This window comes from Heterodontus francisci, chromosome 6 (assembly GCF_036365525.1).
Source record: "Heterodontus francisci isolate sHetFra1 chromosome 6, sHetFra1.hap1, whole genome shotgun sequence".
NCBI classification, from domain to species: Eukaryota; Metazoa; Chordata; class Chondrichthyes; order Heterodontiformes; family Heterodontidae; genus Heterodontus; species Heterodontus francisci.
In genome coordinates, this window is record NC_090376.1 from 24,035,648 (window position 1) to 24,054,069 (window position 18,422).

Genomic DNA, 18,422 nt, shown 5'->3' on the forward strand with positions numbered 1-18,422 from the left:
CGTCTACTCTGCATTTTTTGATACTTGCCAGATAGTTAGTGTATTTAACCCGTTCCATCCTGAATTACTGCTTTGATGGTATAATAATGAGTGCATTTTTGCTGCAAGGTTGGTTCTTACTGCTGGGGGCAGAAAACTTATTTCTTGTTTGGCTCAATACCAGTTATAGCTTTAGCCATGGGGAAGAGGTTGATAGAAGACCTATTTGTGCGAAAGCGATTTGCCCACTATACACCATAGCCAATATAGCACTGTAGTGTTACCAAAATTTAAAAATAAAGAAATAGCACCAGCTGATATTCAAAACAAATTTTATATCACACACAGAACTGGTTGGGTAGCAGAGAGTTAGCGGCAACAACCAACTCTGAGGGTTCAGGTACTGACAAGCTGCTGAAGTTCCAGCACCCAGGTTAATAACACCACCATTCAATGGAACTGCTGTAATTCACTTCCTCCAGCTTACTGTTTCCTCTCTTGTGTGGATACAGCTTTGATATGTTTTTCTGTGATTGTGGCGCCAGCAGGGCTCCTGATGCAGGGCCGAAAAGGCGAGGGGAATCCCGCCTTGGCCTTTTGCAGACCCCTGGCACGATCTAACGGCGCTCAGGTACATAAGTGCCTGGCGCTGGGATCCCCGTCCCTTTAAAGACGGTAATCCCGCCTCCAAGAGCTGTCGACCAATCAGAAGGCCGGCAGCTAGGTAGTATCAGCAGCGCCACAGGGAGTGGTGGCTACTGCCGGTACTACAGAAGGCCTTGGAGCAGGCCCAGGGCTGGAGCCTGGAACCAAGGTAAGTGAGGTGAGGTCCCCGGGGCCAGAGACCAGGTGGCAGTGAGGAGGGGAGGAAGGGGAGATGCAAGCAGGTGGGTAGTTTTTCAGTGGGGGCCCTCCGTGGGCCACAGGTTGCCAATGAAGGATTGGACCCCCAAACCTACAGGGAGGTCGCCTTGTTTTACTGGGCAACCACCCCACGTGGCAGAAGCCCCCACCGCTGGCTAAATCCCAGCAGCAGCAGGGAGAGGCCCTTAAGTGGCTGGTATTGGTCACTTAAGGGCCTCAATTGGCCTCTGGGCAGGAAGGCCTATACCGCCCCCAACAAAATTGTGTTGCAACAGGGAGGCAACAGGCCCTCCGTGTCCCATCTCCTGTCACAATTCCAGTAACCCACCACCCCCCCACCCCCTGCCCTACCCCACCCCACGCCAAACCTGCCTCAGGAGGGCCCATAAAATTCAGCCCACTAAGTGTGCATTTTAAATTGTAGAAGTGATGGAAGTCTATGGGAAGTGAGGTCTGCAAACTGGTGAGTAAGCATAGCCGTTCCTGCCCAAAATAAACAGAGCACTTAATACATTACAACTGGCAATTTTGGAAATTGGCATTAATGCAAATGACTAATGGTTATTGTTTTTTGGCTGATATAATTACCTGCCTATTTAAATGTGGACTTTTTAAATAGTGGGGACTGTAATAGGAATATGTTATGGGCCACCAAATAGTCAAATGGAGACTGATGTAGAATGTTGAAAAACAACAGGGCAGATAAATGCCAAGTTTTCAGTAATAATCCTGGGGGAATTCAATCTTCCTCATAATGGCAGGAGAGCACAATTTGAAAGTGGTAATTCATCAAAATTGCGAGAGATTCATTTCTAAAACAATATGTGAAGAAACCCACAAGGGATAACATAATATTGAATTTAGTTCCAAGGGAAGAGTAAGGAAAAAGTAAGTGATCTAACGACTATAGTAGTCATAAGGGTAGAAAACAACAGGAAGCTAAAAAAAATTATGTTAAATATGCTGATTTAATGCATGGGAATGATAAAATGAGAAGCAATACTGGAGAGGAAAGATGTGAAAGGAAACTGGAATAGTTTCAAAGGTGCTATTTTTAACATGAATAAAGAATTCATCCCTGAAATAGGTCAGGGACAGAATAAAATAGGCTTGCTATCAAAGTTGTGAAAGGCATTAGGGGGAAAGAGAAAGCATACAATTTTTTAAAAAAATATTCAGGAAAGGAATAAGATGAAGAGGTCTCTATAGATAGGGTGAGGATGCCAAGAAAGCTATAAGGGCTGCAACAAGGAATCAAAAGGAAAACAGAGTGAAAAACATAAAGCAGAACAATAAAGTATTCTTTAAGTATGTCAGAAGTATATGAAGGCTGCAAAAGAGGGGTTAGTCCACTAAAAGATTAGCAATAGGGATATAGGCTGGGATTTTATCCGGGTGACTGGGGTCTTGACCTCTGGCAAAAGCGCTGATGAGAACTCTGCGTCGCCCCTTCTGTGGGAGGCCCACTGAATCAAGTGCCAATTAGGCACTTAACTGGACAGTGAGGACCTTCCATGGGATCAAGGACCCCTGTGACATAAGGTTCCGCCCTCTGAGAGCTGCTGGCCAATCAGAGGCCAGCAGCTCTTTAAATGAGCAGCGCCACAGCAAATGCAGTGGCTTCTGAGGGTAGAGCACCCACCTGAGGCCCAGGAGCAGCGCTGGACCCAGGCCACAGGTAGGTCAGGGCAGGAGGGATCTCGCAGGATGGGGGTTGTAGGGAGGGTTCTTTTGGGGGGAGGGGTGGGTCGGCGGCAAGGGATGGTTCTCAGCATGCCTCCACCCCCTTCCAGATGCTGGGTCCTTCGTTCGGACACTAAGTGCCTTTTAACGAGGGGACCCCCCCCCCCCAATAACCTCCCACCTTGCCAAAGCCAACAACCAACACGCACATTTTTTTTTTGCTGTGCTCCTCATGCAGCGACAGGCCCACCCGCTGCTCAGCTAATTGCGGCAATGGGATGAGGCCCTCAATTGGGTTTTAATTGCCCACTTAAGGGCCTCACTAGACAGCGTGCGGGAAGGCCATTCACAGGCCTTCCCGACCTGGACTTAATTTTGGCGGAGGCGGAAAGCTGGTGGGATTCCCCCCAACCACAGGGCCCACCAACTTATATCCTCTCCCTGCCTCCAAATCTGCCATGGGGGAGAGCATAGAATTTCCCCAATACTGCCCAAAGATAGAGAAATTGCTCTCAAGCAAGATAACTTTTATTTTTCGACATAATTCACAAAAAAATGGGGGGAAGAAAATTTCTTTAAATCATTCTCAGGATGTGGGAGTCACTGGGAAGGCCAGCATTTATTGCCCATTTCTAGTTACCCTAAGAAGGTGAAGTGGCTGCCTTCTTGAACCACTAGCAGTTTGATACAACTGAGTGGCCCAATCGGCCACTTGAGAGGCCAGTTAATAATTGACCACTTTGGCCAGATAAGGATGATGGATTTCCTTCCCTAAAGGGCATTGATGAACCAATCAGGTTTTGACAACAATTTAACAGCTTCATGGTTACATTTACTCACATCAGTTTTTAAAAAGTTATTATTAACCCAAATTTTTTTAATTGAATTCAAATCCTTGAATTCTCTCGTTCAAGCCTCTGGATTACTCGTCCAGCAACATAACCACTGTACCCCGTACCAGAAATGCCAGAATTGGGTGTTGAATGTACTGAAAGCTTTCAAGATTACAAGGGAGGAAAGGGTGCGGATGTTGTTGAAGGTTCCTAGCTCTGACAACTTTCATCCCAGGAACCAAAATATTGCAGATGCTAGAAAGCTGAAGTAAAAACAGAAAATACTGCAACGGCTCAGCAGGTCAGGTAGCATCTGTAGAAGAGAGAATTATGTTTCACATTGACCTTTCGCCAGAACCATGGGATGTTACAGAGGAACGGTTTATAAGAAGGAACAGAGTCAGAAAAAGGAAGCATGGAGGTGTCAGTGATCAGGTGGAAGTCAGGAGATGATTAAATAACAGAAGTGATCATGATGCGTGACAAAAAGAGGCACTAATGAGAGACATTAGAGAAATATAAGATATATCTTTACAGCCGGATAGCAAGAGGGGAAGGGATAGAAGGAGAAACTGGCTGAGCAGAAGGCTCCAATGCCCTATGAGTATGTTGGAAGAAAAGAAGTAGGTGGTCCTAGGGGTTACCATTACAAGGGCCAGCCTGCAATCGCTCCCATTCCCAAAAGCGCTGGTTCACCCAACCTATATTATCAAGACCTGCTGTCCAAGAGATAATGAGAGCTGTGGTTAAGATCTGTGGTTGTTAAAGTAAATGTTAAGGATAGTAGGCTCTAAAGTGCCCACGTTTATAAGGAATACTCCCCAGTTCCTGAAAGGAGACTCAGGCCTTTCCATCCCTGGCCTTGCCTCCACCTATCTACACTGGCACACCCCCATTGAACCCTCCTCCGCAGTACTAACTTCATGCTGCAGGCCCATGTGTCCTTGGGCTCCTGTCCAGACATCACTCCCATTGGTTTCTGGGTGGGCAATAGTAGTGCTTCATTTAAACTAAAACCGGGATTTCCTTCCTGCCTCACACCTTGCCTGCCCTGAACACATCCACAAATTAAAATCAACCTTGCAATTTAAAAGAAGCATTTTCTCAGCCCCAAAACTCATCCGAGGATTTGCCAATTCACATGTATAAGCAAGGTGAGTCATTGGAAAGCACTCTACTATCTTAAGATCTGCGGTGCATGGTTTGTGTTTCAACTGAGGTTGAAACTGAGGTTCAACTAGAATATAAAATGCAAAAGGGTTTGGTAGCACAATTTATTTCTCAGTGTCTCGGGTCTTGTTTGGCAGTTCATCATTACCCAGCATGTGACCTGCTCCCAGTCCCTGACCATCTAAAAAGAAAGCACTTGCCTAATCAAGTTCTTTCTTCTCACAGAAATTCTTCAAAGTGTTTCACAAGGAATGAATTACCATAAGGATCAACACCTTTGGGAAAAGAGGCATGAAAATGGAAGAACATACAGAAAAATGGGTCCAAAGCCTCAATGCATTATTAAGTAGGCAATACCCTTTGATTTTTTTTTTGTTGCATATATTACATATTATTTTATATTGGGGAAAATCTATATTTGGATTAGATATTGCAGTGTATTTAAGTCCATTTACAGATCATATTTTTCAAAATAAAATTGGCCACTTTTATGATGCTTGCATTTTTTCTCACAGATAGTGCAGAAGCTATTTTAATACTACAGTACAAGTCGCAGATGTACTCTCATCTATTACATATCCCCACAGGTACTCAAAACAATCAGCGCAATCAATTCGAAGAAAATAACCCAGCCTCCAGAACCTGTGCAAATTACCTCCAGCATATATAAGATCATCCCAGCGTGAAAAATAAAACCAACCAAGCAACAACTGACCAGACAAAAGAGTCCTTAATTTAACAAGGCATTATTAAGAAGTTTCACCTCGGAAAGTAGATTCAAAGCAAGTTGTTCCTGGCAAGTCATCGTAGCATGAATCACACATGAGCCTCGGTGAAGACTCACCACAAAATTAAACAGATATATTGGGCAAAGACCTTTCGGATGTGAAATTCCCATGTGCTATGGCTCTTTGTTTTCCTCTGCTTGTACTTTCAGGAGCTGAGTGGACATTTTCAAATTGAATGGGGAGAAGGGAAAGAATCCCAATGTCATTAATGAGATCAGTCTGAGCATCTAATAATTCTTATCTGGGACGCCAGGATTATGGGGCTCAGCATTAAGATACATGATAATCATTAAAAATTCATTTTTAAAAAGGATCGATAAAAACAAAAGGAGCACTAAATGTAGAACACCAGCATTTGGTTGACATAGTAACTAATGACTGCAACTGATGAAGCTTTAGGGCCTCCAGCCTGACATTCCTCAGGAAGAGACTTCCCTTTGTTAACAGCACCATCTACTGCCCGCTCACCTAACTAATTACCATTCTTAATTGAGATGTTGGAATATGAGGACAAAAGTCCTACATTTACTCGCTGTTTTATGATTACTGTTGTGATATGATTGCCCTTTTTAGGATTCTAAAGGGACTAGATTTTGTAGACCATTGCAAGCTAATTCACCTTGACCAGAATAGTTGAACCAGAGGACATGGCCTACAGTTTAAGGCAGTTGGGGGGGAGGGTGCAAAATCAAGTTTGAGAAAGAAAGGAAAGGAAAGGAAAGGAAAAAAGAAAAGAAAGAAAGAAGGAAGGAAGGAAGTTACTGTTGCAATGTAGGAAGCACAGCAGCCAATTTGTGCGCTGCAAACTCTCACAAATAACAGTGTGATAATGACCAGATAATGTCTTGTTTTGTGATGTTGATTGAGGGATAAATATTGGCCAGGACACTGGGGATAACTCCCCTGCCTTTCTTTGCAATAGTGCCATGGGATCTTATACATCCACCCAAGCAGGCGGGTAGGGCCTCAGTTTAATGTCTCATCCAAAAGACGACACCTCCAACAGTGCAGCACGCCTTCAATATTGCATGGAGTGTCAGCCTTGATTTTTGTGCTCAAGTCCTGGAGTGGGATTTGAACCTGGAACCTTGTGATTCAGAGGCAAGAGTGCAAGCAAGCAATGAAACCAATGGGGGAAATTTAACCTGTAATGAAATGCAGGATGGTGGGGGGGTGGGGGTTTAAAATGTCTAAAAGCTGCAACTTGATTCCAATCCATCTCCAACCCACCCACTTTTGGTTTTAATGGATGTGTGTTGGTGGTGTGGATGACTAACCTGCTTTCGAGGGGTGGGTCAGTTATTTAAATATGTTATATGGCTGGGTGCCTTAAATTTTAGCAGGCTTTTATATTTAACATCTGAGGGCCAGGTTTCCTCGTGCTCAGGAAATCCAGCATCTGAAGGGGGCAGAAGCAGCTAGATCCAGCATGTAAGTACCTTTCCAGCATGGCATATGGGCCAGGAGGAGCTGGTGTTTCCCCAGTCCCTCAAGTTAATCTGCCACAATAGGCCTCCTAGCCTGCGATCTGCAAAAGCAACCACCTCCCCCCCACCCTCCCCCCACCCCATGATTTGAAATCTGTAGCTACAACCTGAAATCCAAAGCCCTGACCCATGATCAGAAGCTTCCCATCAGGAGTCTCTTGCCTCTTTATATCCACATTCCACACAACAATCCCACCATCAGCACCACAATCAGATGCACCTCCCACCACGACCCACAATTCGATACCTTCCCACATGCGATCAGAAGTCGCCGACCCCGCGATCCAAAGCCTACGATCTAAACCACCTTCCCACGCCCCTACCGATCACATCCTCCCTCCTTCCACTCCGCCTCCCAGCTGCAGTCTTACTTACCCTGGGTCCGACCCCAGAACCCAACCAGAAAATTTCCCCGTAATGGCTGCATTGTAGTTCCAGCCTGCATTGAGAACCTTTCCTGTGTGTGCTCGCTGAAGCTGTTAGCAACTCATAACCATATACTTAAATGGGCAGCAACACTGTTTAGAGTCTCCAGACAGTAAGGCCTGTGCTCCCATTGCACAAAGCATCAGTTAAAATGAAGTAAAACAATGCCAGTTGTAGCTGATACTGGAGGAAACCCTTAACTTTGGAGTCTGCTGTCTAGAGGAACCTTCAGGAGAAATTACTGGAACTACAGAAGAGTTTTTAAAGTATATATTTTTCTTTTTTTCTGCCTTGCACCTGGAATTGCCTCTTATGCCCTGGAGCCTCTAAGACTACTGGGGAATTTGCGCCACCTGCCACAGTAATATGTCTGAATATCAGCTATGGGATTCCTTCTGCTATCATAATGGAGGAGGAGTATGGCAGGATGGAGGGGCACAGTCCTTCCAACCTCACCATCTCTTGTGGTTAGATCAGAGTGCCTTCTAGCAGCTGTATGGTCTGTTCCTCACAGGAAGACTGCTTTCCAATGTCAAGTATACTCCCTAATATTCATAGGCATTGTTCGCAAGTTTCCCAGCAACAAGACTGAGTTAATTAGATGAAGACTAGCAATTGAACAATGTCTCCAAAGTGTGCATCATCCTGATAAAGTGGAAGAAGAGAATTGTGAAGTTCTGCATGCAAGTAATTGCAGCTGGGGAGATGGTAATACACATAAGATCGCAGGTTGGTGACTTCTTTAATGACAGAGTAATATAAAGAGTTATTTGTCCAGCTTTCAATTTTAAAGGCTGAACAGTGTGTTAATGCCGATAAAGGGAAAGTGACCAGTGTTGAGGGACTAAAATCTGACAAGTCTCTGGAACCAGATGGCCTACATTCTAAGGTTCTAAAAGAGATAGCTGCAGAGATAGTGGATGTGCTGGCTATGATTTTCCAGAATTCCTTAGATTCAGGAATGGTCCCATCAGATTGGAAGTTGGCAAATGTTAAGCCGCTTTTCAAGAAAGGAGGTAAAGAGAAAACAGGGAACTACAGGCCAGTTAGCAGTCAGTCGCTGGGAAGATGCTGGAAACTATTATTAAAGAAGTCTTAACATTGCACTTGGAAAAGCATAGTATGATTAGAACAAGTCAGCATGGTTTTACTAAAGGGAGATCCTGTTTGACAAATTTATTAGAGATTTTTGAGGATGTAACTAGTAGGAATAGATAAAGGGGAACCAGTAGATGTAGTATAACTGGATTTTCAAAAGGCATTTGATAAGGTGCCACATAAAAAATTAATAGGCAAGATAAGGGCTCATGGAGTTGGAGGTAATATATTAGTATGGATAAGGATTGGTGAACAGACAGGAAGCAGACAGTGGGCATAAATGGGGTATTTTCAATTTGGCAGGCAGTGAACAGTGGGGTGCCGCAAGGATCAGTGCTGGAGCCTCAGCTATTTACGGTCTATATTAATGACTTGGATGGAGAGACAGAGAGTAATGTATCTCAGTTTGCTGATGATACAAAGCTCGGTGGAAAGGTAAGCTGCGGGGAGGATATAGACAGGCTGCAAAGAGATATAGACAGGTTAAGTGAGTAGGCAACGAAATGGCAAATGGAATATAAGGTAAGGAAGTGTGAAATTGTTCACTTGGTCATAAGAATAGAAAAGCAGAATATTTTTTAAAAGGTGTGAAACTGGTAAGCGTTGATCAGAGACAAAACAAAAACAAAAACAAAATGATCAGAGACACTTGGGGGTACTCGTACAAGGAACACACAAAGTTAACATACAGGTGCAGCAGGCTGTTAGGAAGGCAAATGGCATGTTGGTCTTTATTGCAAAAGAATTGAAGGACAGGAATAAAGAAATTTTACTAAAATTGTACAGGGCTTTGGTGAGACCGCACCTGGAATACTGTGTGTAGTTTTGGTCTCCACATTTAAGAAAGGATATACTTGCACTGGAGGCAGTGCAGCAAAGATTTATTAAATTGGTCCCTGGGATGAGGGGGTTGTCCTATGATGAGAGGTTGAGTAAATTGGACCTATATTCTCTGGAGTTTAGAAGAATGAGAGGCTATCTAATTGCGACATACAAGATTCTGAAAGGGCTTGATAGGATAGAAGCTGAGAGATCATTCCAACTGGTCAGGGAATCTAGAACACGGGGACACAGTCTCAGGATAAGGGGCCAATCATTCAGGACTGAGATGAGGAGAAATTACTATCCCAGAGGGTTTTGGATGCTCCAACATTGAATACATTTAAGACTGGGATAGATAGATTTTTGGTCTCGCAGGGAATCAAAGGATATGGGGAGCAGGAAGGAAAGTGGAATTGAAGCCCAAGATCAGCCATGATCATATTGAATGGCGGAGCCGGCTCAATGGACCATAGGGTCTACTTCTGCTCCTATTTCTAGTGTTCTTGTGTTTTACCTTGCCTGCCCTCACTGGACCATTGAACTTTTTCTAGCACTGGTCTGCAGTTCTAGGGGTGAGAGAGAGGACATGTCATGTCACTGCCGCCTTCCTTCACATGGCACATGAGACATTTTTCTGAAGTTTCCCCAAATGGGCACCCAAAAGTGTTTCTCGCCTTTGCTGCATCTCATCCAGGAATTTCTTAAAGTAGTCTTATTGTCCCTCCTAGCAATGTCCTACTCCCTTCTTTGGGCATAATGCGAGATCCTCCACTTGAAGACATCCTTTAAAATGGCACAAAATCACACACGAGAAATCTATCATAACTAACTGACAGTTAACTCAGTGCACCAAACACTCTCCTTCTTACTTGCTACCAAAAACTTCAATCATTCTTTACTTTTTAAAGGCTACTCTCTCATTCCCAGCTCACTACTCCCAGGATACGTAAGACTTGCAGGAGCATGCTCCCAGTTTAGGGAGTCCCCACCCCCAGTTGTTATCTGCCCTGTAAGGAACAGGTGGAGGCTCTACCATTTTCCAAGTGGTTTACCAGTCATCCACCAGAGTTAATGCAGGAGACCAAAAGAAGCCCAATTTCATGCCTCAATGATAAAAATTTTCTATCTATGTCCAGTTTAATAATCTGCCTGAAGATAAACAACAATAAACTAATTAATTCATTTCTAAGGGGATGGGGGAAACAGAGAGATCGGAGGCTCACGCACAAATCTTTAAAGGTAGCAGGTGTTACAACCGAAGTTGGGGGAATGCACTGTCTTTCTCTAGTTCCACTGCTCCACTGGTCACAACATATATTTAAATATGTTTTATCCAGTTACCAATATTTCCTCTGGCTGGTGAGTCTAGAACCAGGGGACACAGTCTCAGAATAAGGGAAGGCCATTTAAGACTGAGATGAGGAGGAATTTCTTTACTCAGAGGGTGGTGAATCTTTGGAATTCTCTACCCCAGAGGGTTGTGGAAGCTCAATCATTGAGCATGCTCAACACAGAAATCGATAGATATCTGAATACGAACGACATAAAGGGATATGGGGATAGTGGGGACAATGGCATGATCTGCCATGCTCTGTTTGAATGGCAGAGCATGCTTGACGGAATATACAATGAATGGTAGGCCCCTAGGAAGTACAGAGGGTCAGAGGGACCTTGGTGTACTTGTCCATAGATCACTGAAGGCAGGAGCACAGGTAGATAAGGTGGTTAGGAAGGCATGTGGGATACTTGCCTTTATTAGCCAAGGCATAGAATATAAGAGCAGGGAGGTTATGATGGAGCTGTATAAAACGCAAGTTAGGCCACAGCTGGAGTACTGTGTACAGTTCTGGTCACCACGCTACAGGAAGGATGTGATTGCACTCGAGAGGGTGTAGAGGAGATTCACCAGGATTTGCCTGGGCTGGAGCATTTCAGCTATGAAGAGAGACTGGATAGGCTAGGGTTGTTTTCCTTAGAGCAGAGAAGGCTGAGGGGGGGACCTGATTGAGGTATACAAAATTATGAGGGGCATTGATAAGATAGATAGGAAGAAACTTTTTCCCTTAGCGGAGGGATCTATAACCAGGAGGCATAGATTTAAGGTCAGGGGCAGGAGGTTTACAGGGGATTTGAGGAAAAAACTTTTCACCCAGAGAGTGGTTGGAATCTGGAACATACTGCCTTAAGGGGTGGTAGAGGCAGGAACCCTCACAACATTTAAGAAGTATTTAGATGAGCACTTGAAACGCCTTGGCATACAAGGCTACGGGCTAAGTGCTGTAAAATGCAATTAGAATACTTAGGTGCTTGATGGCCGGCACAGACACAATGGGCTGAAGGGCCTGTTTCTGTACTGTATAACTCTATGATGGGCCGAATGGCCTACTCCTGCTCCTATTTTCTACGATCCTAGGTTGTAAGGCAAAAGAATTTTAGCAAAGTTGGTCGTTCTGAAAACATAAATCTTTCCATCTGCAGACAATAATTTATAAAATTTATATGGCACATGAAATCAATCTCTACCATTAAAATTATTATTAATAGATCATCCTTTGTGTTACTTGGAGGTGATAAGCATGGTTTCTGATGTTTGCTATGGTCCCATTGCAGCCTAAATGCAATAAAAACAGAAATTGCTGGAAATAGACAGCTGGTCACCAGCATCTGTGGAGAGAGAAACAGAGTTATCAGGCTGAATTTTAAGGGACTGTTTGAGACGGCAATGGAGGTGGGGGGTGGGGGAAATAAAATTGGGATGGAAGACATCAGACAGAAAGTCCAACGTTGTGACATCCCTTCCGGATTTTCCCTTTGGTTGCTTCTCATTGGCCACATTCACCCTGGCTGCGAGGCCCCCGTAGAGGAGGAGGAGCAGCAGAGAGGGAGGGAGCTTCAGGGACGGGCAGCGGAATGCCAGCAAATTGTGGATCCACAGGAGGGTCAGCTTCAGCCACAGCAAGTTGGAGAAGGTTGTAGGTGGGAGTCGAGGTTACAATCAGATCAGCCATGATCTTACTGAATGGTAGAGCAGGCTCAAGGTGCCGAGTGGCCTACTCCTGCTACTAATTCGTACGTTCGTGTGTAGAGGGGCTCGGCAACAACCTCCAACATACAAAAGAAGTGAGTCTCCAGAGAGGGTCTACCGGCCACGTTTCAACTACCTGCAGATGTCCAAGTGGCCTCTCCAAGGAGATGTCCATGATCTACGTATCATGATGCAGGATGAGCTGACGCCCATGGGACTTGGTGGGCACATGATACCAGTAGTGCTAAAGCTCACTGTGGCAATGAACTTCTACGCCACTGGATCTTTCCAGGGATCCACTGGAGATATGTGCGGAATCTCTCAGTCTGCAACGCATTGCTGCATCAAGGAGGTCACCAATGCCATGTTCAGGAGTGCCAGTGATTATGTGCACTTCTGCACCAATCCAAACAGTAAAGCTGAGAAGACTATAGGATTTAGGGCCATCACTGGATTCTCAAGGGTGTCATTAACTGCACGTGTGTGGCCATCAATGCTCCCACAGACCAGCAAGCAGCCTTCATCAACTGGAAGGGCTTCCAGTCCCTCAATGTACAACTGGTCTGCAACCACTGCCAGCGAATCTTACAGGTGTGTTCATGATTCCCGTGAAGCAGCCATGATGCATACATACTAACGCAGTCCCAGGTGTCCAACCTTTTCCCTTCCTCCACGCACCCTCAGGGATGGCTCCTTGGAAATAAGGGTTACCCACTGAAGACACAGCTACTGACGCCTGTGAGGAACCCACACACTGATGCAGAGGAGAGGTACAACATTTGCCACAGGTCAACCCAAGCGACCATCGAGCAGGCCATTGGTCTGCTCAAGATGAGATTTAGGTTCCCAGATCAATCTGGTGCAGCTGTGCAGTATGCCCCAGTGAGGGTCTGGCATATTGTGGTAGTCTGCTGTGCACTACACAGCCTGGCACTACAGAGGAGAGAAGCATTGTCCAGTGAGGATATCGTGGAGCAAGAGGCCTCCTCCAATGATAAGAATGTGGAGGAGGAGGATGCCCAGGCAGTGCCAGATGAAGGGCCCCAGGCACAGCAGGAAAGGTGCCATGAGATATGTACAAGGGAGGCACGAGACACCTTCATTCTTTCACATTTCCTTTCAGTTTTACCACCTCTGGAACTGCAAAAGTAAAGCCATACCATTAATCAACCCTGTTGTCGCATCCATCCTTCTGTACTGTAGCACCCAGGTACAATTTGCAAAGTGGCAAAGCTGAAGCTTTGAGCCCTTGGGGCTTTCTCCCTCACCACCAGCACCTTAGGAGGAAGGTTTGCAAGGAACTCCCAAAAGGAATTAACAACAGAAAGGAGATGTGGTGAGTGAACAACATGGTTAAATGACACGTGACAACCATCGCAATTATTCCCTTTTCTGCAGCATTATCACTCGTGATCCTATAAGTGTATCTACGTGTTTTTCTTAATTCCTTTGTGGGTTTTTTTTTAATTCATTCATGGGATGTGGGCATCACTGGCTATGCCAGCATTTATTGCCCATCCCTAATTGCCCTTGAGAAGGTGGTGGTGAGCTGCCTTCTTGAACCGCTGCAGTCCATGAGAGGTAGGTTCCAGGATTTTGACCCAGCGACAGTGAAGGAATGGCGATATAGTTCCAAGGCAGGAGGGTGTGTGACTTCAACAGGAACTTGCAGGTGGCGATGTTCCCATGCATCTGCTGCTCTTGTCTTTCGAGGAGGTAGAAGTCGCGGGTTTGGAAGGTGTTGTCAAAGGAGCCTTGGTGCGTTGCTGCAGTGCATCTTGTAGATGGTACAAACTGCTGCTACTGTGCGTCGGTGGTAGAGGGAGTGAATGTTTGTAGATGGGGTGCCAATCAAGCTGGCTGCTTTGTTCTGGATGGTGTCGAGCTTCTTGAGTGTTGTTGGAGCTGCACCCATCCAGGCAAGTGGAGAGTATTCCATCACACTCCTGACTTGTGCCTTGTAGATGGTGGACGGGCTCTGGGGAGTCAGGAGATGAGTTACTCGCCGCAGGATTCCTAGCCTCTGACCTGCTCTTGTAGCCACAGTATTTATATGGCTACTCCAGTTCAGTTTCATGTCAATGGTAGCCCCGAGGATGTTGCTAGTGGGGGATTCAGCGATGGCAATGCCATTGAATGTCAAGGGTAGATGGTTAGATTCTCTCTTGTTGGAGATGGTCATTGCCTGGCATTTGTGTGGCGCAAATGTTACTTGCCACTTATCAGCCCAAGCCTGGATATTGTCCAGGTCTTGCTGCATTTCTACACGGACTGCTTCAGTATTTGAGGAGTTGCGAATGGTGCTGAACATTTTGCAATCATCAGCGAACATCCCCACTTCTGACCTTATGATTGAAGGAAGGTCATTGATGAAGCAGCTGAAGATGGTTGGGCCTAGGACACTACCCTGAGGAACTCCTGCAGTGATGTCCTGGAGCTCAGATGATTGACCTCCAACAACCGCAACCATCTTCCTTTGCGCTAGGTATGACTCCAACCAGCAGAGAGTTTTCCCCCTGATTCCCATTGACTCCAGTTTTGCTAGGGCTCTTTGATGCCATACTCGGTCAAATGCTGCCTTGATGTCAAGGGCAGTCACTCTCACTTCACCTCTTGAGTTCAGCTCTTTTGTCTATGTTTGAACAAAGGCTGTAATGAGGTCAGGAACTCAAACTGAGCATCACTGAGCAGGTTATCGCTAATCAAGTGCTGCTTGATGGCACTGTTGATGACACCTTCCATCACTTTACTGATGATTGAGAATAGAGTGATATGGCGGTAATTGGCGGGGTTGGACTTGTCCTGCTTTTTGTATACAGGGCATACCTGGGCAATATTTCACATGGACGAGTAGATGCCAGTGTTGTAGCTATACTGGAACAGCTTGGCTAGGGGTGCAGCAAGTTCTGGAGCACAGGTCTTCAGTACTATTGCCGGAATATTGTCAGGACCCATAGCCTTTGCAGTATCCAGTGCCTTCAGTCGTTTCTTGATATCATGCGGAGTGAATCGAATTGGCTGAAGTCTGGCATCTGTGATGCCGAGATGGATCATCAACTCGGCACTTCTGGCTGAAGATTGTTGCAAATGCTTCAGCCTTACCTTTTGCACTGATGTGCTGGGCTCCCCCATCATTGAGGATGGGGATATTTGTGGAGCCACCTCTTCCAGTTAGTTGTTTAATTGTCCACCACCATTCACGACTGGATGTGGCAGGACTGCAGAGCTTAGATCTGATCCATTGGTTATGGGATCCCTTCGCTCTGTCTATTGCATGCTGCTTACGCAGTTTGGCACGCAAGTAGTCTGTATTGTAGCTTCACCAGGTTGACACCTCATTTTGAGGTATGCCTGGTGCTGCTCGCGGCATGCCCTCCTGCACTCTTCATTGAACCAGGGTTGGTCTCCTGGCTTGATGGTAATGGTAGAGTGGGGGATATGCCAGACCATGAGGTTACAGATTGTGGTTGAGTACAATTCTGCTACTGCTGATGGCCCACAGTGCCTCTTGGATGCCCAGTTTTGCATTGCTAGATCTGTTTGAAATCTATCCCATTTAGCACAGTGATAGTGCCACACAACACGATGGACGGTATCCACAATGTGAAGGCGGGACTTTGTCTCCACAAGTACTGTGCAGTGGTCACTCCTACCAATACAGTCATGCATCTGCGGCGGGCAGATTGGTGAGGACAAGTATGTTTTTCCCTCGTGTTGGTTCCCCCACCACCTGCCGCACACCCAGTCCAGCAGCTATGTCCTTTAGTACTCGGCCAGCTCGGTCAGTAGTGGTGGAACCAAGCCACTCTTGGTGATGGACATTGAAGTCCCCCACCCAGAGTACATTTTGTGCCCTCGCCACCCTCAGTGCTTCCTCCAAGTGGTGTTCAATGTGTAGGAGTACTGACTCATCAGCTGAGGGAGGGCGGTAGGTGGTAATCAGTAGGAGGTTACCTTGCCCATGTTTGACTGGATGCCATGAGACTTCATGGGGTCCGGAGTCGATGTTGAGGACTCCCAGGGCAACTCCCTCCCTACTGTAGACCACTGTCCCGCCACCTCTGCTGGGTCTGTCCTGCCGGTGGGACAGGACGTACCCAGGGATAGTGATTGCAGTATCTGGGACATTATCTGCAAGATATGATTCCGTGAGTATGACTCTGTCAAGCTGTTGCTTGACTAGTCTGTGGGATAGCTCTCCCAACTTTGGCACAAGCCCCCAGATGTTAGTAAGGAGGACTTTGCAGGGTCGACAGGGCTGGGTTTGCCGTTGTCGTTTCCGGTGCCGAGGTCGATGCCGGGTGGTCCGTCTGGTTTCATTCCTTTTTATGGACTTCGTAGCGGTTAGGTACAACTGAGTGGCATGTAAGAATTAACCACATTGCTGTGGGTCTGGAGTCACATGTAGGCCAGACCAGGTGAGGACAGCAGATTTCCTTCCCTAAAGGACATTAGTGAACCAGATGGGTTTTTACAACAATCGACAATGGTTTCACGGCCATCATTAGACTAGCTTTTAATTCCAGATTTATTAATTAAATTCAAATTCCACCTTCTGCTGTGGTGGGATTCGAACCCATGTCTCCAGATCAATACCCTGGATCTCTGGGTTACCAGTCCAGTGATAATACCACAACGCCACCACCTACACGATGCTCCTATGTAGTGCCCTCCTGCGCTGTCAGCTATGACGGAGGCAGGCTGCTGAACATGCTGCTCTCTGGCTTGCGATGACCTTAGCGGCCATCCTCTGAGGCCAAGAGGGCCGGGGAATACTGAGGGCTTGCAGTTTGCATGCTGCCTACATCGGAAGCACCGGGTGCAGGCTAATATAAAAGCAAAATACAACGGATGCTGGAAATCTGAAATAAAAACAAGAAATGCTGGAAATACTCAGCAGGTCTGGCAGCATCTCTGGAGAGAGAAGCAGAGTTAACGTTTCAGGTCAGTGACCCTTCTTCAGAACTAGCAAATATTAGAAATGTGAAAGGTTATAAGCAAGTAAAGTGGGGGTGGGTCAAGAGATAACAAAGGAGAACAACAAAGAACAGTACAGCACAGGAACAGGCCATTCGGCCCTCCAAGCTTGCGCCGATCTTGATGCCTGCCTAAACTAACACCTTCTGCACTTCCGGGGCCCATATCCCTCTATTCCCTTCCTATTCATGTATTTGTCAAGATGTCTCTTAAACGTCGCTATCGTATCTGCTTCCACCACCTCCCCTGGCAGCAAGTTCCAGGCACTCACCACCCTCAGTGTAAAAAACTTGCCTCGCACATCCCCTCTAAACTTTGCCCCTCTCACCTTAAACCTATGTCCCCTAGTAACTGAAGGTGTAAATAGGACAAGGTCATGGAATAGCTGACCAGAAGGTTGTGGAGCAAAGGGAAACAATCTGTTAATGGTGTGTCGAAAGACAAAGCCTTAGTACAGTTAGGGTGTTAATGGACTGAAAATTGAACAGCTGCAAGTACAAACATGAAAAAAACAGTGGGTAAGCAAACTGAACAAACTAAGATGAAAGAAAATAAAATAAACACAAAAAAAATATTAAAAAAGGAAAAAGAAAAAAATAACTGAAAATAAAAGTAAAATGGGGGGCCCATTATGCTCTGAAATTATTGAACTCAATGTTCAGTCCGGCAGGCTGTAGTGTGCCTAATCGGTAAATGCGATGCTGTTCCTCGAGCTTGCCTTGATGTTCACTGGAACACTGCAGCAATCCCAGGGCAGAGATGTGAGCATGAGAGCAGGGGGGAATATTGAAATGGCAAGCAACCGGAAGCTCGGGATCCTGCTTGCAGACTGAGCAGAGGTGTTCCGCAAAACGGTCACCCAGTCTGCATTTGGTCTCCCCAATGTAGAGGAGACCACATTGTGAGCAGCGAATACAGTATACTAAATTGAAAGAAGTACAAGTAAATCGCTGCTTCACCTGAAAGGAGTGTTTGGGGCCTGGGATAGTGAGGAGAGAGGAGGTAAATGGGCAGGTATTACACCTCCTGCGATTGCAGGGGAAGGTGCCATGGGAAGGGGACAAGGTGGTGGGGGTAATGGAGGAGTGGACCAGGGTGTCACGGAGGGAATGATCCCTTCGGAATTCTGACAGGGGAAGGGAGGGGAAGATGCGTTTGGTAGTGGCATGGGTGCAGGCTAATTGCGCATTGCAATCCCTATGCCCATTTTTGAGTGTTATTCCAAAGCAAAGGTTGAGATTATTTGACTCATCACAATTATCATACCAAC

The 18,422-nt window shown here is 45.9% G+C and overlaps 1 long non-coding RNA gene across 1 annotated transcript; it reads left to right on the top strand.

Annotated features, from left to right (window-relative positions):
* Window positions 1-731: 731 nt before the first annotated feature.
* Window positions 732-11,646, top strand: LOC137371183 (uncharacterized). The gene is made up of 3 exons (XR_010975192.1): window positions 732-793; window positions 4,755-4,875; window positions 5,117-11,646. It is a non-coding gene; the product is annotated as an uncharacterized lncRNA (long non-coding RNA).
* The last annotated feature ends 6,776 nt before the right edge of the window (window positions 11,647-18,422 follow it).